Source organism: Heterodontus francisci, chromosome 10 (assembly GCF_036365525.1).
Source record: "Heterodontus francisci isolate sHetFra1 chromosome 10, sHetFra1.hap1, whole genome shotgun sequence".
Classification (NCBI taxonomy): domain Eukaryota; kingdom Metazoa; phylum Chordata; class Chondrichthyes; order Heterodontiformes; family Heterodontidae; genus Heterodontus; species Heterodontus francisci.
In genome coordinates, this window is record NC_090380.1 from 48,690,164 (window position 1) to 48,714,303 (window position 24,140).

At 42.8% G+C, this 24,140-nt stretch overlaps 1 protein-coding gene across 3 annotated transcripts in view; it reads left to right on the forward strand.

Moving 5' to 3' along the window:
• The first annotated feature begins 9,976 nt into the window (after positions 1 to 9,976).
• The window catches only part of tab3 (TGF-beta activated kinase 1 (MAP3K7) binding protein 3), a 111,835-nt gene continuing 97,671 nt past the window's right edge, over positions 9,977 to 24,140 (forward strand). For 2 of the 3 annotated variants that reach the window (XM_068040564.1, XM_068040566.1), the window contains exon 1: positions 9,977 to 10,146. The gene's annotated coding sequence lies outside the window, so the exon portion shown is untranslated. The remainder of the gene's footprint in view (positions 10,147 to 24,140) is intronic. The other variant, XM_068040565.1, reaches the window with a different exon arrangement.

Consider the following 24,140-nt stretch of genomic DNA (forward strand, 5'->3'; position numbering starts at 1 on the left):
ACTCCAAATCTTCTCTGGACTTATTTGTGGGCCTTGGCATAGGATGAAACTGGTAAGGCCTTGAATGACGACATGTGTCAAGTCTCTCAATTGGTACCGGCAGCTTGATGGAATTATGATAAGTTCCAAGGACCAACTTAGAATGATCCTCAAGCATCTCCATTCTGTTACACAATGGACTGGATGGAGTGGAGATGGTGGCGTTCTCGGCACCAAGCCAAAAAGGCAGTGGGAAACATGCCTTGGCCATTCGGAGAACCCCAGCTCGATTTAACGGCACCCGAGCAATTAACAGCCCGACGCTGGGATCCCGCCTCCAAGAGCTGCCAGCCAATCAGAAGGCTGGCAGCTCAGTAGTATCAGCAGTGCCACGAGGAGATGTGGCCACTGCCTGTACTACAGAAGGCCTTGTAACCAGGCCCAGCGCTGGAGACCTGGACACCAGGTAAATGAATTGGGGTCGTCAAGGCCAGTCCAGCAGGCCCTGGAGATGTGGGGGGGGGGGGGGGGTGGTGGGGAAGGAGAGTGGGCAATGAATGCAAGGGGAAGAGGGTTCAGGGAGGTGGGTTGTTTTCCTCCGGGTGCTCTCCGTGAGCCATAGATTACTCACCGAGAAGTGGCCGCCCCTCCCAACCTCATTGGGAGGTTGCCTCGTATATATTATTATTTCTATGTATTACTGGACGATCTCCCCAGTTGGCGGAGGCTCCCACCTACCAGTGCTGCCAGCCTCACATCCACCTCTCAGTGCCTCCACATATCTTCAGCTATTCAGCTTTGGCTGGCATTTCACCCAAACACAGTGTAACATAATCACTGACATTCTTGAAGGACAAGACGGCACACAAAAGAAGAGCAGAGGCCTGCATCTCCTGAGCCCTATGGAGGAGATAGTTCTCTGCATCATGGGGCCAGCGGCAACAGGGCCCACAGCATCCGACGACTTGCCAACTGTTTCTTGGCACCAAATGGGAGTGGAAAGTTCCAATTTCACATGACTATGTCCCATGCCCCATTGGTGTCTAAAATATGTCTGACATCCTACTGGCTCGAACGATATTCAGGCATCACTGTTGGATGCCCTAAACCGGCATTAGGCTGTTTGCATTTGCTACTGCCCTCTCCAGGCCTGTGCTCAGAATTTCCCATTCTTTCTGTGGCCTAACCAGTGGTTCCTTTAAGAATCATTAAAGGCCACAAACACAAAAGCATTTTTTTTTCTTTTTAACTCAACTGAATGTGGAACCAAGAGGAGTAGAACTGCTCCTCCTGACTCCATAGCATTACTGTCAGCCTGTGCTCCCCCCATCCACCTTAAGTCTTTCACCCAGGGCCTATGTGAATGCCTCTGTCATTGTTGCAGATGGCTCTAATTGGTCCAGAGGGAACCAATGTAATGCCTTAGGGGGCCTGAGAGACACCTGAAGCTAACCAAAATTATTCAGTGGAGTCTCGGGCCTCTGGCTTCTAGTGCACTGAGCGTACCCACCATTTCGTGCTGTAGGCTTAAACTTCAGTTACTCTTCATCCACTTGTATCTCTTTGAAGAAGTTCCTGCTGTTAGAGGTTTTTTTTATTTGTGAGCTGCCTTTCTGTGCCGCTGCAATCCATGTGGTGTAGGTAGACACACAATGCTATTAGGGAGGGAGTTCCAGGAATCTGACCAGCAAGGAACGGCAATATAGTTCCAAGTCAGGATGGTGTGTGGCTTGGAGGGGAATTTGCAGGTGTTGGTGTTCACATGTGTCTGCTGCTCTTGTCCTTCTAGATGTTAGAGGCTGTGGATTTGGAAGGTACTGTCGAAGGAGGCTTGGCGAGTTGCTACAGTGCTTCTTGTAAATGGTACACACTGCTGCCACTGTGTGTCGGTGATGGAGGGAGTGACTGTTTAAAGTGCTGATCAAACTAACTGCTTTGTCCTGGATGGGGTTGAGCTTCTTGAGTGTTGTTGGAGCTGCACTCATCCAGGCAAGTGGAGAGTAATCCATCACACTCCTGACTTGTGCCTTGTAGATGGTGGACAGGCTTTGAGGAGCCAGGAGGTGAGTTACTCACCACAGAATTCCCAGCCTCTAACCTGCTCTTGCAGCCAGAGTATTTAAGTGGCTGGTCCAGTTCAGTTTCAGGTCAATGATACTCCCCAGGAAGTTGATGGTGGGAGATTTGCCAATGGTAATTCCATTGAATGTCAAGGGGAGATGGTTAGATTTTCTCTTGTTGGAGATGGTTATTGCCTGGCACTTGTATGGTGCAAATGTTACTTGCCACATATCAGCCCAAGCCTGGATGTTGTCCAGGTTTTGCTGCATGCGGGCACTGATTCCTTCAGTATCTGACGAGTTGCGAACATACCCACTTCTGAGCTTATGATATAGGGAAGGTCACTGATGAAACAACTGAAGATGATTTGGCCTGGGACACTATTCTGAGGAACTCCTGTGGCGATGTCCTGGGGCTGACATGATCGGCCACCAACAGCCACAACCACCTTCCTTTGTGCTAGGTATGACTCCAATCAATGGAGAATTTTCCTCCTGATTCCCATTGACTTCAATTTTACTCGGGCTCCATAATGTCACACTTGGTCAAATGCTGCCTTGATGTCAAGGGCAGTCACTCTCACCTCACCTCTGGAATTCAGCTCTTTCGTCTATGTTTGGACCAAGGCTGTTGTTACGACCAGGTGAGAAAGGGATCTTGGGGTTCCCTCTCAGCCTTTGCCTGGTTTAACCGAAACAGGGTTTAATTTTTAAAACACTGTGTTTTTAACTCCCCCTCAGTGAATCCTTGCTCAATGCTCTCCAATTGTAAGGCAAAGAAATCAACCAGACAGGTTTTCTTTGATTTAGACAAAAAAGGTGGAAGTTTATTAACCTTAGAACTCTAATTTGGTTAAAACTACTACGAATACGCGACGTGACTACGCTAACATACATATGCGATAAACACACACGCAGATGGAGACAGAAAAGTAGAAAAATTATAGGGGAAAAGTTTGAAGCAATAGCTGTGGTTTATTTACAGTCCTTTGAGTTTGATGTAGAGTCTTTGATTGCAGGTAACTCTTGCCATTTCGTTGGGGCCCAGTGGACGCTTTCAAACTTGTTTCAATGTAGGAGTCTTCTCTCTTAAGGTTTAAGTGTCTTCAGTGGATCTGAAAATTCATAAGAGAGAGAGCCAGGCAGGAGAGATGCGCTTTCTTCAAGTTCAGTTGCAGTCTGACCCAAACTGTTCTGTGAGCAGTTTAAAACCAAAGCTGGTCTAGCAGGTTAGTCATGTGACTAGTTGTTTTTTTAACAAACTCCCCTGTGTTTTTGTGCATTCCTTTCATCATAGTAGACACCCGCAATGGTGGGGTGGGTAGGGGGCGGTGGGGGGCGGGGGGGGGGGGGTGGTGCGGAGGGGAAAATGGAATGCTGGCTTGTTCCACATTCAATGTCTGGTGCTCAAATCCATTTGGGTTCCTTGGATCAGGGAGCCGTTCTATTGTCTCTCCAGGAAACTGTCTCTTAATATGCATATATTTCCAGCCACTGCTGATCTCTTTAAACAATTCATCTCTTCAGTCCAGCAACAATTTAAAATTAATGTTTCATATGACGAAATTCATATGCCTCATTCTTGGCAGGTGGGGTCTTCATGATACTGTGATGAGGTCAAGAGCTGAGTGGCCCTGGTGGAACACAGCGTGAGCATCGGTGAGCAGGTTATTGCTGTGTAAGTGCTGCTTGATAGCACTGTCAATTACATCTTCCATCACTTTGCTGATAATCGAGAATAAACTGATAGGGCAGTAATTGGCCAGATTGGATTTGTCCTGCCTTTTGTGGACAGGACTTACCAGGCTATTTTCCATTTGTCGGTAGATGCCAGTGTTATAACTGTACTGGAACAGCTTGGCTGGGGCGCAGCTAGTTCTGAAGCACAAGTCTTCAGGACGACAGTCAGTATGTCGTCTGGGCCCGTAGCCTTTGCAGTATCCAATGCCTTCAGCCATTTCATGATACCACATGGAGTGAATCAGATTAACTGAAGACTGGCATCAGTGATGCTGGGGACCACAGGAGGAGGTGGAGATGGATCATCCACTCAGCACTTCTGACTGAAGATGGTTGCAAATATGATGGCTTCAGCCTTGTCTTTTGCACTGATGTGCTGGGCTACCCCATCATTGAGGATGGGGATGTTCATGGATTCTCCACCTTCTGATAGTTGTTTAATTGCCCATTACTGTTCACGACAGAATGAGGCAGGACTGCAGAGCTTTGATCTATTGAGGGATTGCTTAGCTCTGTCAATCGCATGCTTCTTCCGTTGTTTATCATGAATGTAGTCCTGTGTTGTAGCTTCATCAGGTTACCACCTCATTTTTAGGTACGCCAGGTTTTGCTCCTGCAGTGTTCCTACGGTGTTAGTGTTATGTCAACCAATTTATCGTAACCTGAATATCATAGGATTTTGAACATGGAAGGAAAAAGTGCCATTCGTAGTGGGGAGAAACTGTACTATTTCATTATTTCATCCCACCTGCTGACACACCAGTGAATTCACATTGACGAGAGCCCTTTTAAATGTCCAGACTGTGGGAATTGCTGTAAATGTTCCAGGGAACTGATGTCCCATCGACATGTTCACACTGACGAGAGACCCGTTCAAGTGCTCTCACTGCAAGTTTGGATTCAGGCAATCATCTGATCTCACTGAACACCAGCATATTCACACTGGGGAGAGGCTATTCGCCTGCTCCGAGTGTGGGAAGAGATTTGCTCAGTCATCCAACTTTCTGACACACCAGCAAGTTCACACTGGGGAGAGGCTGTTCACCTGCTCCGAGTGGGGGAAGGAATTCACTCAGTCATCCAAACTGCTGTCACACCAGTGAGTTCACACTGGGGAGAGACCTTTTAAATGTTCACACTGGGAATTGCTATAAAAGTTCCAGAGACCTGATATCCCATCAATGTATTCACACTGACGAGAGACCGTTCAGGTGCTCTCACTGCAGGACTGAGTTCAGGCGATCAGACCACCTCACTGAACACCAGTTCACTTACACTGGGGAGCAGACATTCACCTGCTCCGAATGTGAGAAGGGATTCACTCAGTCATCCCACCTGCTGACACACCAGCGAGTTCACAAGTAACTACCGTGGTTGGATTCTCCTGTTAATAACATCCAGGATTGAACCATGTTCATTGGGGTCTGTTTCTGCTGATGTAAGGGAAAACATTTGCAGGACCACAGGGAAAACGCGGGGAAGTGGAACTAGCTGAATTGCTCTTGCAGAGAGCTGGCACAGACACAATGAATCGAATGGCCTCCTTTTATGCCGTAACCATTCTATGATTCTATGTTCTAAATTACTTTAACATTTGTACTATGGATTCAAATTCAGGAATGACATTTAAACATTTGGTAAAATCTAGCCAAAAGCTAAGTTTAGACTTTATGGGCTGAAAATTTGTCTGCTCCTGTTTTCGAGCACTGATGTCATGATTTGCGGTCTGCTCGTGCCCGCTCCCATTGAGGCAGGCAGCACATAACATTGTGCTGCCTCCTCATTTCCATGATTGTAGTGTTCAGTGAGCAGCATCCATGCTGTTGGCTCTGCTGAACACTTAACAGGGAGCCTAACAACATGCGAGTCTAGCACATGTTCCAGCTAGCCTCTATCTCTTAAAGCCAGGCTGTTCCTCTTGAAGGGGAGCTGCACTGACTGAAAGGAAGCTACTGCTGACTGCCACCACTGCAACTGAGTACAATTTGAAACAAAATAATTGGTCTTGCCAGCGGTTCTCACATCCCATGAATGAATAGGAAAAAGCTATGAGAACTGCAGCCAACTCTCAGCATAAGATTTTACTCCATTCAAATCACAGCAAAAATAAATTTGTCTTACAATTTCATTTTGCCATGATATAAATAAATGCAGCTCTTCATCATTTCTTTATGTTTATTCTTTCATGGGATGTGGATGGCATTGGCAAGGCCAGCATTTGTTGCCCATCTATGATCCCTAATTGCCCTTGAGAAAGTGATGGTCAGCTGCATTCTTGAACCGCTGCACTCCATCTGGTGCAGGTACACCCACAGTGCTGTTAGGGAGGGAGTTCCAGGATTTTGACCCAGTGACAACAAAGGAATGGCGATATAGTTCCAAGTCAGGGTGGTGTGTGGCTTGGAGGGGAACATGCAGATGGTGATGTTCCCATGTGCTTGCTTCCCTTGTTCTTCTAGGTGGTAGAGGTCATGGGTTTGGAAGGTGCTGTCTAAGGAGCTTTGGTGCATTTCTGCAGTGCATCTAGTAGAAGGTACACACTGCTGCCACTCTGTGTTGGTGGTGGAGGGAATGAATGTTTGTGGATGGGGTGCCAATCAAGTGGGCTGCTTTGCCTTGATTTGTTTTAATTCTTTCATGGGATGTATACGTTGCTGGCTAGGCCAGCATTTATTGCCAATCTCTAATTGCCCTTGAGAAGGTGGTGGTGAGATGCCTTCTTGAACTGCTGCCGTACTTGGGGTGTATTTCCACCAACAGTGCTATTAGGAAGGGAGTTTTAGGATTTTGATCCAGCGACTATGAAGGAACAGCGATATAGTTCCAAGTCAGGATGGTGTGTGACTTGGAGGGGATCTTGCAGGTGGTTATGTTCCCATGCATCTGCTGCCTTTGTCCTTCTAGGTGGTAGAGGGCGCGGGTTTGGAAGGTGCTGTTGAAGGAGTCTTGCTGAGTTTCTGCAGTGCATCTTGTAGATGGTACACACTGCTGCCACTGTGCATCGGGGTTGGAGGGAGTAAATGTTGAAGGTCTTGGATGGGATACCAATCAAGTGGGCTGCTTAGTCCTGGATGGTGTTGAGCTTTTTGAGTGTTGTTGGAGCTGCACTCATCCAGGCAAGTGGAGAGTATTCCATCACACTCCTGACTTGTGCATTGTACAAGTACTGTTGCCGGAATGTTGTCATGTCCCATAGACCTTGCAGTGTCCAGTGCCTTCAGCTGTTTCTTGATATCATGTGGAATGAAATGGATTGGTTGAAGACTGGCATCTGGGGACCTCAGGAACAGGCCAAGATGAATCATCCACTTGGCACTTCTGGATAAAAATGGTTGCAAATGCTTCAGCCTTGTGTTTCGCACTGGTGTGATGGGCATCGAGGACAGGGATATTTGTGGAGCCTCCTCCACCTGTTAGTGATTTAATTGTCCACGACCATTTACGACTGGATGTGGCAGGATTGCAGAGCTCAGATACAATCCCTTAGTTGTGGGATCACTTTTTTCTGTCTATCACATGCCGCTTCCGCTGTTTGACATGCATGTAGTCTTGTGTTGTTGCCACATCATTTTTAGGTATGCCTGGTGCTGCTCCTGACATGCTCTCCTGCACTCTTCATGGAACCAGGGTTGATCCCCCGGTTTGATGGTAATGTTAGAGTGGGATTTTTCGGGCCATGAGGTTACAGATTGCAGTTGAATACAATTCTGCTGCTGGACATGGTCCACAGAGCCTCATGGATGCCCAGTTTTGAGTTGCTAGATCTGTTCAAAATCTATCCCATTTAGCATGGTGGTTGTGCCACACAACACAATGGAGGGTACCCTCAATGTGAAGACGGGACTTTGTCTCCACAAGGACTGTGCGGGTAGTCACTTCTACCAATACTGTCATGGACAGATGCATCTGCGACAGGTAGATTGGTAAGGACGAGGCCAAGTTGGTTTTTCCCTCTTGTTGGTTGCCTTACCACCTGCCACAGACCCAGTCTAACAGCTATATCCTTTAGGAATCGGCCAGTTCGGTCAGTAATGGTGCTACCCAGCCGCTCTTGGTGATAGACATTGAAGTCCCCCATCCAGAGTAATTCTGGTACTGATGGTGTCCAGCTTCCTGTGGGTTGTTGGAGCTGCACTCATCTAGGCAGGTGGAGAGTATTCCATCACATTCCTGACTTGTGCCTTGTAGATGGGGAACAGGCTTTGGCGAGTCAGGAGGTGAGTTACTTGCTGCAGAATTTCCAGCCTCTGACCTGCTCTTGCAGTCACAGTATTTATGTGGCTTATCCAGTTCAGTTTCTGGTCAATGGTAACCCCCAGGATGTTGTGTAAGGTGCCGTGTGAAAAAGAAGTCTATATTGATGCAGCTCATAGCCATGCCCAAAACAAAATTTGGCACCTTTATAGGATGGTATACCAACTACAAAATGGTATGGTGCCTGATTGGCAGCACGTATGGGAAAATAATAGTTGTTTTAATTTAGAAGTCCAAAATATCCTCTGAAGTTTGACCCATTTGCTTTTATATTCCGAAAAGCCATTGGCTTCACTATTGGCCTGAGACTATTTCTGCCTTCAAGCATACGCGAAGAATCTTTGTGTAGCAACATAATGTCCAAAATATATTTAAATGTCCCAGCAGGTAATTACTTGGCCGTGAGAATTGATACTTTGAGCTGTCCAATGAATAAGAAAACATTTCATTGGAGGACCCATACTGATGAATGCATCTTGAAAAAAAATCCTGCCTATTGAAAAGGAAAATAAACTGCTTGTACTGTACTGCAGAGCTTTTCATTGCACCTATTGTGGTATAGTTTTTGCCAAGGCATTTTCGAATATTAAGATAGGTTATAAACTTAGGAGTTTTTTTTATTGCAACCATGATTGATGATACCATCATAAACTTAATTCTCCATCAGTTTTCAGCAATACATTGTAAAATAATTTTATTTTCACTTTACCAGGATCACAATGCTACATTATTGCTACAGTAATTTCTAAAAATGGCATCAGGTGGCAGGACCATATCTCCAACGCAGAAGTCCTCGATGTGGCCAACATCCCCAGCATATACATTCTACTGAGCCAGCGGCGCTTGAGATGGCTTGGCCATGTGAGCCGCATGGAAGATGGCAGGATCCCTAAAGACACATTGTACAGCGAGCTTGCCACTGGTATCAGACCCACTGGCCGTCCATACCTCCGCTTTAAAGACGTCTGCAAACGCGACATGAAGTCCTGTGACATTGATCACAAGTCGCGGAAGTCAGTTGCCAGTGATCGCCAGAGCTGGCGGACAGCCATAAAGGCGGGGCTAAAGAGTGGCAAGTCGAAGAGACTTAGCAGTTGGCAGGAAAAAAGACAGAAGTGCAAGGAGAGAGCCAACTGTGTAACAGCCTCGACAACCAATTTTATCTGCAGCGCCTGTGGAAGAGTCTGTCACTCTAGAACTGGCCTTTATAACCACTCCAGGCACTGCTCCACAAACCACTGACCACCTCTAGGCGCTTACCCATTGTCTCCCGAGACAAGGAGGCCAAAGAAGAGAAAAAATTTCTAAAAATCTATTTTGGGAATCCTCCTTTCCTGAAGTAAAAAGCAAAACAAGAATGAAACTATTGCAGCAAGTTGTACTTCTGGCAAATTTGATTTTGCATTCTTTTTGTTGAACTTTATTTTTATAATTTGTTTATATTATCATTTATAAGTTTACACAATCAAATTAGATTAGATTAGTCTACCCTGTCAAACCTTTTAAGAAGTTTATATGTATTAATTAGATTAGATGTTCAAATGTTCAAGTAAAAGACATAGCTGCAGTGAGATTCAGGTTGCAAAGAAAGACAGCGTATGGAAATCAATGCAACCAAATGGAATTTAACAATGACTTGTATTAAAACAGCTCAAATTAAAACACAAGCAAATTGCATGAGTGCTTCTTGTGATGACTGAGGACAATGAGTGGCTCTTGAAAAGTCCCATTATTCCTTCTGCAGTGAACTTCTATCCAAATAGCTTCCAACGTTGCTATCTTCCAGGCACAGGTGGAGCTGCAGCTTTGTGTGAGCAGGCTGTAGGTGGCAGCACTGAGCAATGAGCGGCAGAGACCGGAAGTGTTGCCTGTTGCGCCCGGTGGGGAGGAAATCTCGCGAGACCTGGCCTCCGCGGCCGCCATATTGTGTTTTGGCTCCGGCCTTTTAATAAGTTAGAGAGAGAGGCGGCGGAGCCGGCAGGGAGAGTAGAGGGAGAGTGGCGGGGGGCTCGGGGGTGTCCTGGGGTAGATTGAGCTACCCAGGGGAGGGGGAGCCAGCACAGCGCCCACCCGCCCGCTGAGAGGAATGAGAGTCTGGGAGGAATGAAAGGCGGTAAGTGGATGGAAGGGAGGGGAAGCTTGTGGCTTAATCTCAGTTTGTGTGTCTGTACAGGGATTGGGGCTGGGGTCGGAGTCAACATCTCTAACCACCCCCGGGCCTGTCTATAAACCTGGAGGCATTTTCTGCTGCTTCCCCTCCTCCTCTTGCCCATAGTCCCACTTCAGAGAGGGGGAATACGTCTCTGTAGTACTACCGCTCACCCCCATCCACCCCCATCCACCCCCTTCCTTCCTTCCTTCCTCCCACAACCCACACACAATTGCTGTTGCTGTGCTTGCTCGGTGTGTCACCGATCTGTTGACATTATTGGGAGGCATCACTCAATTATGGTCATACGTTTTGAAAAAGCTAAGATTTTTGGTAGAAGATTTTAAGTCGTCACTGTCGGCTGTGTCCGTGTAAACTTGGTTGATTTGTCAATTTGTTACAATTGAATTGCTCTTTGATTTTTTTGTGTATATTCGGGAAGTGCCAAGTTCAGCTTTAGTTGCCCAAGTCTAACCCTGTTTTGGGTGCTGATGCAAGTTCGTGCCAGTGCAGTCTTGATGCTTAATTGGCAATAATAAGCTTCAAGTAAACTTAATTTTAGTGTGAATTTTTACTAGTGGAAATGAGCCAAAATAATTTGTGATGGCAAAATGTTGCACAGTATCAAACTACAAGACTATTAATGATGGAGAGGCTGGCTCTTAAATCTAGAAAATCTATGAATGTTAAAAGTTGAGTGTTACTGCAAGAGATGCTGTACTTATATATTTGTATGTACAGGATGGTGATATAGGCTGGCATTATTGATCTAATTGCATGTTAGTTTAGTAGATGTAGTTGTTCCATTCATGTGCATTGTCATTTTAAGATTGACAGTTAATTACTAGCAAAATAAAATCAGTTCTGGTGCCAACATACTTCCAGGTGTGGAGAGAGCCAGTTATGATATTTTTATTCTAGATACTAATTAATAGTTTGTATAATTTATATGCTGCTTCATAGGTGTTGCTGTGTGTTTTTCATGCCCTGAACCTTCGTTGTTTAGGTCTGGTTTGCAATCAGTTACAGCACGAGGAATTTGAATATCAATTTGTATTGACACTGCCACACCAAGAGTGTTTAATTTCCCTACTGTTCAATGTTGTCATGTGCAGATAAAAGGAAACACATTTGTACCTGAATAGTTTCAAGACATTGGATAGGCTTCCAAAAGTGATCCTAATTGATATGATGACTTCAGGGCTAAGTTTGGGCAGTTCAGACTATCCCTTATGGCACCAGACGGTTTGACTTATTTTTTTCTTCCAATTTACTGTAGACATCTGTGCTTAAAGTATGTCCAGACAAATAACATGATGATTAAATTAATCTCATTGAAAGGGGATTGGATTACAGAAAAATCATGAAAACATACTATCCATAGTGAGAACTAACAGTTTACTTCCAACCAGGTTCTCCTCTTCCATATGTACCTTCCTACTTTGTTGAAACCTGGTGACTCCGTCTGCTGTCTCAGGTGGATGTAAAAGATTCCATGGCATTAAAATGAAGAAGAGTAGGGGAGTTATTCCCAGTGTCCTGACCAATATTTATCCCTCAATCAACATCACAGAAACAGACTATCTGGTCATCACATTGCTGTTTGTGGGAGCTTGCTGTGTGTTAATTGACTGCTATGTTTCCTATAATTGTGACTACACTTCAAAAGTACTGAATTGGCTTTAAAGCGCTTTAAGACGTCTTGAGGTTGTGAAAGGTACCATATAAATGCAAGTCTTCCTTGACTGACTAGTACAATAGAACGTGTTCTTTCTTCCACTTTATGGTTTAAAACCTATTTTATAATTAGATTTTAGATTATATAGAAATGGAAGAACTGTGAAACAATATCCATAAAGCTGAGATTTAGCTTCAGTAGTGTGCAGCGTAGTTGTGTATGCAACTACTTGATCCCATCTATAAAAATTAAGTCAGAAGTGAAATACTGCAGGTGCTGGAAATCTGGAATAAAAACAGAAAATACTGAGCCAATCAGCCGGCGTCTGTGGAAAGAGAAACAGTTAATGTTTCAGTTTGCCTCTGTTCTGATGAAAGGTCAGAGGTCTGAAACGTTAACTCTTGTTTTTCTCTCCACAGATGCTACCTGATCTGAATATTTCCAGCATTTTGTTATGAAAATTATGTAGTTAGTGAGGCCTTATCTAGCTGGATATGGGTCATGCATGATGCTGATGGAAGCTGTATATTTGTATGTGTTTAACAAACATATTAATCATTGCACCTGAAAACCTGCACGCGCACATTGCACAATACTTGTAGTGAAATCTTCCAAAAAAGCAAAATTAGCAACCTTCTGCTGTTCATTTTTACATGTAGTTATGAAGCCAAGAAGTGCATGTTAAAGTTTGTGCAATATTGGTGCAGCTCCTTTTACATCCAAGTTGTACTATGATCACACTTGACCGTATCAAATAGGTGTTAAGATGGGCAGTTTTTGAATTCTGCTGACTTGAGTACAAGAACTTCAATCATTAACCTAAAAGGGAAAATGTGAAGCACTGATAATTTAAAAATGAAATTCCTAGTGGAATTTGAGGGGAAAACTCTCGTATTAACATTTTCTATTTGGTGTAATGGATGGCTTCTTGAGCAGGCTGTACTTTTCACAAGTGTTTGAGTTGCTTAAACATGATCATTTCTTCCCGCCTTAGTGAAGGCTGCTGGAAACTATTTTATTAAAGGCATTCAGCAGCCTTATAAGGTGGTGGTGGGGGGGGGGGGGGGGTGGAGGCAAGTAAAGGACTGCTGAGACTACCTTTTTTCCCTAGCACCCAGCCTTCGAAGTTGTAGCTCAGATCAAGAGGCTAGTCACTGTATTGTAAGGCTTTTTTAAAAATAAAAATTGATCCATCTCCTTTACAGAAATGAATTTTGGTGTATTTCTCAAATATTCAAGTATGGTTCATTTATATTAGAATGATGCAGCCATTCAGCCCATATTACCTTTGCCAGCTCTTTGAAAGAGCTATCCAATTAGTCACACTCTGGCGCTTTCTCCATAATCCTGCAAATTTTTCCTTCTCCAAGTATATATTGAATTTCCTTTTGAAAGTTACAATTGAATCTGCTTTCATCACCCTTTCAGGCAATGGGGTATAAGCACCTTCTCTTGAAGGTGCCTGATGCAGATACAACATCAACAAACCTACAACTGCCATAAGACTGGGATCATAATGTTGAAATTGACTGCTTCATTCAGTTGCAGGTCTTGCACTGACTTGAAATTAGTAAATTGGTAGGTCTGAGAAAATGTCTGCTGAAGACAGATGGCTATTTAATCAAAAGAAATAGACAGCTCGCTTTCCCAGTAGTGTTGTCATGACTTTCATCTGTAGGTTTGTTCACTCTTTTATTACTTATTCCTAGATTCTGGTGATATCAATATTAGATCATTGTATACATATCAATTTACAATATGTGAAGTATGCTGAATCAATAAGTTCCAGTATAAATTCAGACAAGTGCATCATGATATCTGGGACCTTTTTATGTGTGTCTTAGTTAGAGAATAACTATTGCTCTAATGGCTTGTAGAGGGAGTTCAAGTTTTGGAATCAGCACAGAGAGCATCCACCAAGTCCTTTTGCTGGTAATTCTTATCGGGACTGCTGCTACCATTCCTTTTATCTCCCTGTCTCTAATTGTGTGCATAATGTAATGTCTGGATGAAATATTTAATTCTTCTTTGTAAGACTCCCTGATATAATGTAGCTGATGATTTCACTATCATTAAAGTCCTCCCTTTAGGAGACCTTAAAGAGAATGCATGTAAACTATCCTATTAATACTTTTTAATTAACGGCAGAAAAAACACCCAGCAGTTTCTGCCTGCCTGACTTTATATCACTGCATCTGTAATGCTTTTGGGTTACTGGAGAAGAACATTGGGATTCCTAATGTATATTGAAAGGACAGTACTGGTTTTGAATTTGAGCTTTTGTCATTAAAATGAGGTTGAAAGATGGAACTTGGTGCACTCGGCTCCACACTGGCCCTCCTTCAGGCACTTCTGTCCAAATTCAACTCAGACTAAAGGGATGAAAGTTTCTTCTACGAGTTGTGAGAATCCTATGGATTTGAGCAGTCTCAGCCCAGTTCCTATTGGGAATGAGCCTAATTTGGCAGCAGTTGGCAGTCTCGCTCAGAGGCTGGAGGATCACTGATGTAAGAAGTGTTTTTCACTGGTAGAGAAGACTGTCAAATCTAGGACTGAGGTAGGTTGTTGGAGATGTTGAGGGGGAGCTTCACTGTGCACCTGGCTGTGCTATAACCTGACCTGGGAATGTTTTTGTGTGTGAAATGGGGAGTTCCATTCCTCAGCACCAGTACCACTCGCCTTGTTATGTACAGAAAAATGTAAAAGTAAATTGAGAGAAATTACCATTTGTATATTAATCTACATTTGTTTTGCAAATGATTTTGAAGGGTTTTTCCCTTTCCCTCAAGGTGTTGCTTTTTTAGACATTGTACATACCTTGAAGATTGGACATGACATGAGTAGCTTCCCTGTTGGACTGAATGAGGGTTAATTGATGGTTAAAACTAAAATAGCAGGCAGCAACAAAGGAATAAAGATCAGAACTTGGTTCAGATGCTCCAGTTAGGCTCTACCATTAATAAAATGCTGAACAGGAAGGCAACAGCCTGGCAGAGAGCATTTTTACTCATGCAAAATAGAGGTTTTTTTGTTTGTATCCTGAATAAAGTGGTGAGACATGTGCAGTGAATGTCAGCTATGAAGTTACGATACTTGGTCAGTGATTCAGCACACAGTAACTGCTCTTACTGTATGTCTTAACCAAAGGTGGTTTAATGGTACGAGGCGTTATTTGATTTGTGCGCTGACTCAATACCAGTCTATTTGATCAGCAAGCATGCATAGTAACTGTTTATGGTGACTTAGACACTTGCCATTGAGAAAATCAGCTCAACCTCTCAGAACACACTTTTCTTGCCTTTTTTTAAGGTTTACCTGTGTTAGAAGGAACTTCAGTTGAGTTGCTTCAAGGTCACACTATATGTCACTCTTGCATTAGTCAGTAGTTGTGCAGAGTTGTTCTCTTTCTTGCACCCTCTCCATTCCCTGCAGAGAAGTATCTTACCCTGGTGCCATGACTAAAATTGAGAGACAGATCCAAAATCTGTACTCGACCACTCGGCATAGCAGATACCACAAAGCTCCCTCTCGAGATCAAGTACTTAATTTTTAGCATGTTTCTTATAGCCCACCAAAATTGCAATGTAGAAAATGCTCTTGAAGTATGATTAAATCATATTGTACATCATATACGTGATATCAAACCTTTGCGGGACATGGCCATGCTAGTTTCTGCATGTTGCCCATCAATGCTCAGTTTTACATTGTTTTTGTTATTTACTGAATAATTATACTGATTTTAAAAAGTTCAGTGTATAAAACACTGTCTTCTACAAAGAATTTGTTTCCAGATCTCTTCATGGTCTTGTCCCTCCCTATCTCTGTAATCTCCTCCAGCCCCAGATCACTCCAAAATATATGCGCTCCTCTAATTCTGACCTCTTGAACACAGGAGCAAGAGGAGGCCATTCAACCCATCGAGCCTGCTCTGCCATTCAGTACGATCATGGTTGAGCTTCCACTTCAATGCCTATTTCCCATACTGTCCCCTTAATCCTTTAAGGCATTGGTATTTAGAAATCTGTCAATCTCTGCTTCAAACATATTCAATGATTGAGCTTCCACAGCGCTCTGAGGTAGAGAATTCCAAAGCTTCACAACCCTCTGAGTAAAGAAATTTCTCCTCATCACTGTCCTAAGTGGCTTCCCCCTTATTTTGAAACTGCATCCCCTGGTTCTAGGCTCCCCAACCAGGGCAAACATCTTAGCTGCATCTACCCTGTCTATCCCTGTACGTATTTTGTAGATTTCAATGAGATCACCTCTCATTCTTCGGAACTCTAGAGAATGCAGGCCTAGCTCCCCCATCCCGGGAACAAGTCTGGTGAACCTTCGTTGCACTCCCTCTACAGCAATAGTATCCTTCCTAAGGTAAGAGGACCAAAACTGCACACAGTACTTCAGGTGCAGTCTAACCAAGGTTCGATACAATTGAAGCAAGACTTCACTGTTCCTGTACTCAATTTCTCTTGCAATAAAGGCTAACATACCATTAACCTTCCTAATTGCTTGCTGCGCCTGCATGTTAGCTTTCAGTGACTGATTGACAAGGATACTCAGGTCCCTTTGTATATCTACACTTCCCAATCTCTTACCATTTAAGAAACGCTCTACACATCTGTTACTCCTACCAAAGTGGATAACCTCACATTTTACCACATTATATTCCATCTGCCATGTTCTTGCCCACTCACTAAGTCTGTCCAAATCCCCTTGAAGCTGCTTTGCATCTCCGTCACAACACATATTCCCACCTAGTTTTCTGTCATCTGCGAACTTGGAAATATTACATTTGGTCCCCACATCCAAATCATTGATGTATATTGTGAACAGCTGGGGCCCAAGTACTGGTCCTTGCGGTACCCCACTAGTGTTACAGGGTTTTGTTTGTGTATTAAAAACTTAGAATGCTGTATGTTTTTAAAAAAAACTAAAAGGATTTTTCAGTGGACATTGACACCTCCAAATAGCTGAAATTTATGGATGTTTTTGAAAGGAAGCTGATCTTGTATACAAGGACAGGAAAGCAGGCAATTTCATGGAAACCAGCAAGGGGTTTGACCACCTCAGAGTAACACTTTGAATGACAAGGGAGACTCTATGTCTGGGCATCTGACCTGTTCAGGAAGGTTTGCTTTCACTTTGGACCCTATTGCCTCCTGTCTCTGAATCATCCCTGCATCAAGTGTGGTTCCTTTTGCCTCCTGTGTTTTTAAGACATCCTGAAAACTGAAGAAATCATCTTGACTGCTGCTGTAAAACCTAAAAGGACCTGTTGTTGCACCCCTGATGAAAGACCTATGTGAAGCCTGCTGTAGTTGAATTGCCTTGAATCCCTACCCATGACAGACTGTTCATCAACCTCGCTTATAGAGACTTCGAGTGGAATCTGACTTTTTGGCTCTGGGACACCTCACCAAACCAAAGAACCTCCTACCAGAACGTGACAACTTAAGTTATTTTATTTTTCCTTTAATTCCTATGAAACAGCTGTAAACCAAAAATCCTTTTTACCCTGTTAACCGTTTTTTTTTATGTATGAGGGCTAAAGAAATAAGCTTTTTGTATATAGAGTTGTCTCATTATTGGTTAAGACCTGTTTTTACAATAAATCTTTAATGTTGATTAAAGAAACCTGTTTGGTGTGCTTTATTCTGGGAGACAAATAGTATGTAATTGGCTGTTTTTCGGTAGGTGGGAAAATTTATTGAAATGCTGTGACCCATGGAGAAGTGGGACAGAATTAACAGTGTACTCCTCCCACCTCGGTCGTAGCACTAGTCACAGTCTGACAACGCATGAATGACCTGTTTATTCCTACTCTGTTTTCTGCCTGTTAACCAAACCTTAATCCATGCCAGTATATTACCTGTGCTTTAATTTTGCTAACCAACCTCCTGTGGAAAACTTTATCAAAAGCCTTCTGAAAATCCAAGTATACTAGGCCCACTGACTCCCATTTATCAATTCTGTTTGTAACATCCTCAAAAAAACTCCAACAGGTTAGTCAAACATGATTTCCCATTCAGAAATCCATGGTGGCACTGCTCAATCAGATCATTATTATCCAAGTGTCCATGTATCATATCCTTTAGAATAGATTGTAGCATTTTCCCTAATGCTGATGTAAGGCTAACAGGTCTGTAGTTCCCTGTTTTCTCTCTCTCTCCCCTCTTAAATAGTGGGGCGACATTTGCTACCTTCCAATCTGCAGAAACCATTCCAAAATTCTATAGATTCTGGAAGATGATCAACAATCCATCCACTATCTCCATAACTACCTCTTTCAACGCTCTGGGATGTCGAATATCAGGTCCCAGGGACTTCTCAACCTTCAACCCCATTAATTTCTCCAATGCAACCTTCACTGTTATACTAATTTCCTTCAATTCCTCATTCTCTCTAGTCCCTTGGATCTCATTCTGGGAGATTTCTTGTATCTTCCTCAGTGAAGACAGACATAAAGTTATCATTTAGCATCTCTGCCATTTCTCTGTTCCCTATTGTAAATTCTGCTGACTCTGCCTGTAATGGACCCACATTTGTCTTAGCCGAACGTTTCCTTTTTTACGTACCTATAGAAGCTTTTACAGTCTGTTTTTATGTTTTTTGCTAGTTTACATTCTTGAGCATCTCCTATTATAATTGCTCCACCATTGGTGATTTTGCTTTCAGCTGCTTAGGCCCTAAGCTCTGAAACTGCCTGCCGAAACCCCTCTATTCTCCTTTTTAAGATGCCCCTTAAAACCTACCTCTCTGACTAAGCGTTTGGTCATCTGCCCTAATACCTCCTTATCTGGCTTGGTGTCAAATCTTGCTTGATGATGCTCCTGTGAAGCATCTTGGGACATTTTATTACATTTAATAGTGCAATATAAATAAATAGTTGTTTGAATATTTTAGATTATTTTCTATTTAAGTGTCAAATTTGGAAACAAGTTGCAAGTTCTGAAAAATCTGTCCGAAAACAGTGTGTAGTGATCCAGTTGAAAATTTGACAAATTTCCCCTAAAGAGTGATTTGAACATGCTGTACTTTTGTGGACCTATTGTGATTGTTTTTTTTGATGACACTAAGCCACAGAGTACAGTTTATGAATAGTGACTGTTGAATAAACTTGGCATATATTCCAAAAGGGACTATTTTTTGCTTTTTAAAATGAGCTGTTGTGTGACATTCTTTAAAATATTTTGAAGATTGCCCATTGCCTAGTAAATGCGCTGCCAGGTATGGTTTTATTAGTCAAAGTGTTTGATTGCTCTGTGCTGAGTTGGCTGACCTCAGCTGAGATCATGTTTTAAGGCACTTCAATTGGTTTGTATTCCCATGAGCAAGGGAGAGATATAATTAATCATCTCGCACTCCCACTTCACTTTCTATCCTTTTGGAAAGTGGGTGTGCAGATGAGGACAGGCCAGGATAATGCTTGACTGTGATGCATTCCATGGTGAAATTGCCTGCTCACACTTGCTATCTCAGTGACAGGTCAAGAATTGGCACATAGCTGAGGTACTGCAGGACTGACTGCCACATTTGATCGGTACCCTAGTAAAAGGTAGCATCTTCAGAAGAGTAAGGAAGGAAATTGGGAGAAAGTCTGATTTAGAAAAATTACTGTACTTGCAGTTTTGAAGTGTTACGCCAACTTGTATTGCCCAGGGCAGTTACTTTTCAATATTGTGAATGGTCCTGGGATCTGGGAGCTTTTTGTGGACAGGACATACCTGGACAATTTTCCACTTTGTCATATAGATGCCAGTGTTGTAGCTGTACTGGAATTGCTTGCCTAAAAGCATGCTAGTTCTGGAATGTAAGTCTTCAGCACTGCAGTTTGGATGTTGTCAGGCACCGTACGTAGCCTTTGCTGTATCCAGGGCGCTCAACTGTTTCTTAGAATTTAAGACACAGGAGCTGGAGTAAGCCATTTGGCGCTTCAAGCCTTTTCTGCCATTCAACAAAATCATGGCTGATCTACCTCAATTCCACCTTCCCTCACTATCCCCATATCCCTTAATTCCCAAAATTCTATTGACCTCTATCTTGAATATACTCAACAACTGAGCATCTGCAGCTCTGTGGCAGAGAGCTCCAAAGATTCGCAAGACTTTGAATGAAGAAATTTCTCATCTCAGTCCTAAATGGCCAACCCCTTATTCTGAGACTTTGGCGCTGTGTTCTAGATTCTGTAGCCAGGGCAAACGGTTTCTCAGCATCTACCCTGTTGAGCCCCATAAGAATTTTGTGTTTCAATTGGATGACTCTTATTCTAAATTCCAGGGAATATAGGCCTAGTCTACTCGATCTAGCCTCAGGATAATCCCCTCATCCCAGGATCCACTCTAGTGAACTTTTGTTGCACTCCCTTGAGGTTTAGGTAAAGAGATCAAAACTGCACACAGTACACCAGGTTTGGCCTCACCAATGATCTGTAGTAAGACTTCTTCACTCTTTTATATTCTAATCCTTTTGTAACAAAAGCTAAAAATACTATTTGCCTTCCTAGTTGCTTGCTGTACTTCGTTAACTTTCTTGGATTCACATACAAGGACACCCAGGTATCTCTGCACACATTTCTACACAATTAAATTGACTGAACACTGGCTTCTATGATGGTGGGGGCCAATGTTCCCTTCAGTTTTTCTTTGTTGTGTGCGACCTGTTTATTGCACTACACTGTACCTTTCAAGATAGCTGCATAGCCACGCATTAAGTGCATCTTCAAGGGAATGTTGGTTGTGCATGGCTCATTTGCACTGTGACCATAGCTTAGATGGAGCATTGGTTGGGAGTAGGCCAAGGTGGAGTAGCCACTTGGCACTTCTGGTTGAAGATGGTTGCAAATGCTTCAGCTATGTCTATTCCACTCACGTGCTGGGCTTCATCATTGAGGATGGAGATGTTTGTTAAGCCTGCTGCTCCCATTAATTGTTTAACTGTCAGCTACCATTCTTGATTGGATGTGACAGGACTGCAGAGCTTTGATCTGATCCATTAATTGTGGGATTGCTTAGCTTTGTCTGTAGCATGGTGCTTCAGCTATTCAGTATGTATGTAGTCCTGTGCTGTAGCTTCACCAGGCTGGCACCACATTTTTAGGTACGTCTGAACAGAGACAGGAAGAGTGGTCTGTATTTCGCAATCAGCTGCAAAGCGACAGCGTTCACTGCTGACTTTGAAGAAAGCTTCCCACAAAGATTTAGAGATCTCTGGTATGGATTTCTACTTTCCTGGCATCAATTTGAATCTGGCTCCAAGTCGAGGGGATCTCCAGGTGTCCAGCAACAGTGATGTCATCAAGCAGGGTAAGCAACCAATCACATTGAAGTGTTCTCACAGACGACCAGGAAGTAAAAACTTTTAATTAAAATTTTATGAAGAGCGAAATAAATGATTGGGATATATGATTGGCATTCAGGTAGAAGCTAAAATATCAGTTTAAAAAAGTTAATGTGTGAATTTATTATAATGGAGAAATTTGACATTCCACAAATATAAAATTAGTTTTTCAGCACCAGTGAGGCTATTCAGTAATTATGAACTTAGCACATGGTTTTTAAAAACCCAGTTGCATCACATTCAACAAGGTGTAACTTTCTCAAGGGTTTTTGTCATGAGACTAATAGCGTAAAATGGCAAGTTGTCAGTTCAGTGATTGAAGTCTAAGGGGACCTCAACAATTTCTGGATAATTGTGCATTCTCCGCTAGGAACTTCTGGATTTCCATGTTTAACTTGTTGTCAATTTTAGAGTCGTTATGATGGTGAACACTGACAGTTTCAGTGTCATTACTATTGCAAAATCTGGGACACTGATTATAATGGTAGATTTTAATTTTCGCATAAGTTGACAAAAGCAAAACAGCTTCAGTAGTAAAGTTAGTGAATTTCTGGAATGTATTTCAGGCAGTTTTCTGGGCACGTTTTAGAACTGAGAGAACAGGCTGTACTAGATTTAGTGATGAGAAATGAACCGGCAATAATTAACAATCTGACAGTAAGAGAAATCTTGCAAATAATGACCATAAAGTGTTTGAATTTCCTAGGTTTAAGAGAGCAAGTCACAAACCAAGGTTTTAAACTTAAGGAAAGCTTTGAAGGCATGAGGAATTAATTGACCTCCGTAAAGTGGTCTGAACTGTTAATTGGTAAATCTACAGACAGGCAGTGGGAAATATTCAAAGTAGTTATTGGTACAATACAAAACCTGTACAGACCTCTAAAAGGCAATGCCTAACTCAGGAGCAATATATTAGCCTTGGAGGGAGTAAGGATTAAATTATGATAGCAGGTTACATAAATATGCTTGCATTCCCTTGAGTTTGGAAGGTCGAGGTGTGGTCCAATTGTATAGATTATGTACATATACAAAGTAAAACGAAATTGAACCAGTCCTTGACCTCAATTAAAGTTAATTCTGCTAATGATAACCTGGGTGACTGAGGCCCCTGGTATTCCAGGCATCAAAAAAACACAGCTATTTCATACTTTCCTCCTTGGCCCCTCTGCAGCTTCTGTCTTGTCAGACTCCGGTCCCTCATGACCAATTCCACACCCTCCCTGGTCAGTCTTGGGCTGAATCAGAGTGTTCACAACCTTATTGTCCACTTGAGCTTGAGCTGAGTTTCTGACTCCATATCCTTTTCTTCATAAGGACCACCGATTATAGTTTTGACTGCCTATGCCATTGTTCCTGCCCCAACCCATTTGCTGAAACCCCATGCTTTTGCTATCTCCCTAATCTACTTCAAAGCTCTTCTGGCCAGTCTCCCATCTTCCCCCTCCATAAATTTGAGCTCATTCAAAACTCTGCTCTATTGCAATCAGCACCAAGTCCTAGTCATCAATTACCCCAGTGCTTGCTGACTTACATTGGCTTCGACTCTACCAACATCTCACTTAAAATTCTCATCCTCATATTTAAATCCATTAATGGCCTTGTTTCATTCTGTCTCTGAAATTTCCTCCAGCCCTACAACCCTCCAAGAACTTAAATTCCTCCAATTCTGGCCTTGTGCACCCCACCCCTCCTTTTGGCAGCTGTGGCTTCAGCCATCCTGGCCGTAACATCTGAAATTCTCTCTCTGAACCTCTCTGCCTCCATCTCTCTCCTCAAAACATAACTCTTGACCAAATTTTGTTACCCGTCCTAATAACTCATTCTTTTGGCTTGATTATGCTTCTGTAAAGTAACTTGGGACCTTTTACTCTGTTAAAGGGGGTATATAACTCTAAGCTGTTGAGGTTGCCTAGGTGGTGGTGAGGTGCAGGTCTGTATTCTAGAATGGTTGTTAGCTGAACCAAGCAATAAGAAAACACAGCTAGGGAGCACTAATTCTCTCTGAGACGCAGTTACCTGAGACAGCTGAACTATATGCATGGATACCTCCATTCCAGATAAACTGAGCGATCTATAGATCAAATGCTCTTGAGGAAAGTCTGGATCTATTTTTGGTGAGCAAATCAGTACTGCTCGTTTACATCCTGGTAACTTGGTTAAGTAATAATTGACTTTTGTATAGATTTTGTCTAAAAATGGAGAGTCATTAATCCAGTGCAGAAAATGCTATGCACAATTCACATTAATGAACATCTACTCAGTAGTATCATTTGTTAAATTGTTTTTAACTAGAGTACTAAAGAGTAATTACTCTTTGTTATAGCTTTTACACTTCTCCATCACCATTAGCTTCTAGATGTTGTATTTTTCACAATCATCTTTAGCTGGCGACAAATTGGGTAATTCAAACCATGCTTTCCAAATTGCTGTTGCACTTCCTCTGACCATGGTCAGCAAGTACTTCGTTGCTGCTTAAAAACACATTGTACAGTAGGGAGTGTACTTGCATCTTGTAGGCTCCTTTTTGTGCTGTGTAGTTGTTGGTAGTGAGATAATTTGAGGTCCCTTTTGACTCTGTTCAGTAGTTCAAAGACTCCTTATTGGTAACAGTTCTAATTTTTATTCAAGTATAATTGAGACTTAATACATTATAGTATTCAAGTAGCAGCTTAGAAAGTACAAGTGTATTACCTGTTTTCTTTTGAGTAGCTAGCATGGCCCATTTCTCATACCTTCTACTCACATACATTTACATTCTTCCTGGCCCTTCTACCCTTACAATCATCCAAACCCACTCGGATATGCTCCAAGAGCTGGAACTGCAGAGAAATCCGTCCAGTCATAAGCACAGCAAATTCTGTGTTCAGGCACACGCCTTGGGCCTCCCTTATCGGCTTTCTCGCCTTAGCACAAGCTTTTTCTTTGTTTTCTGTTCTCGTGGTTC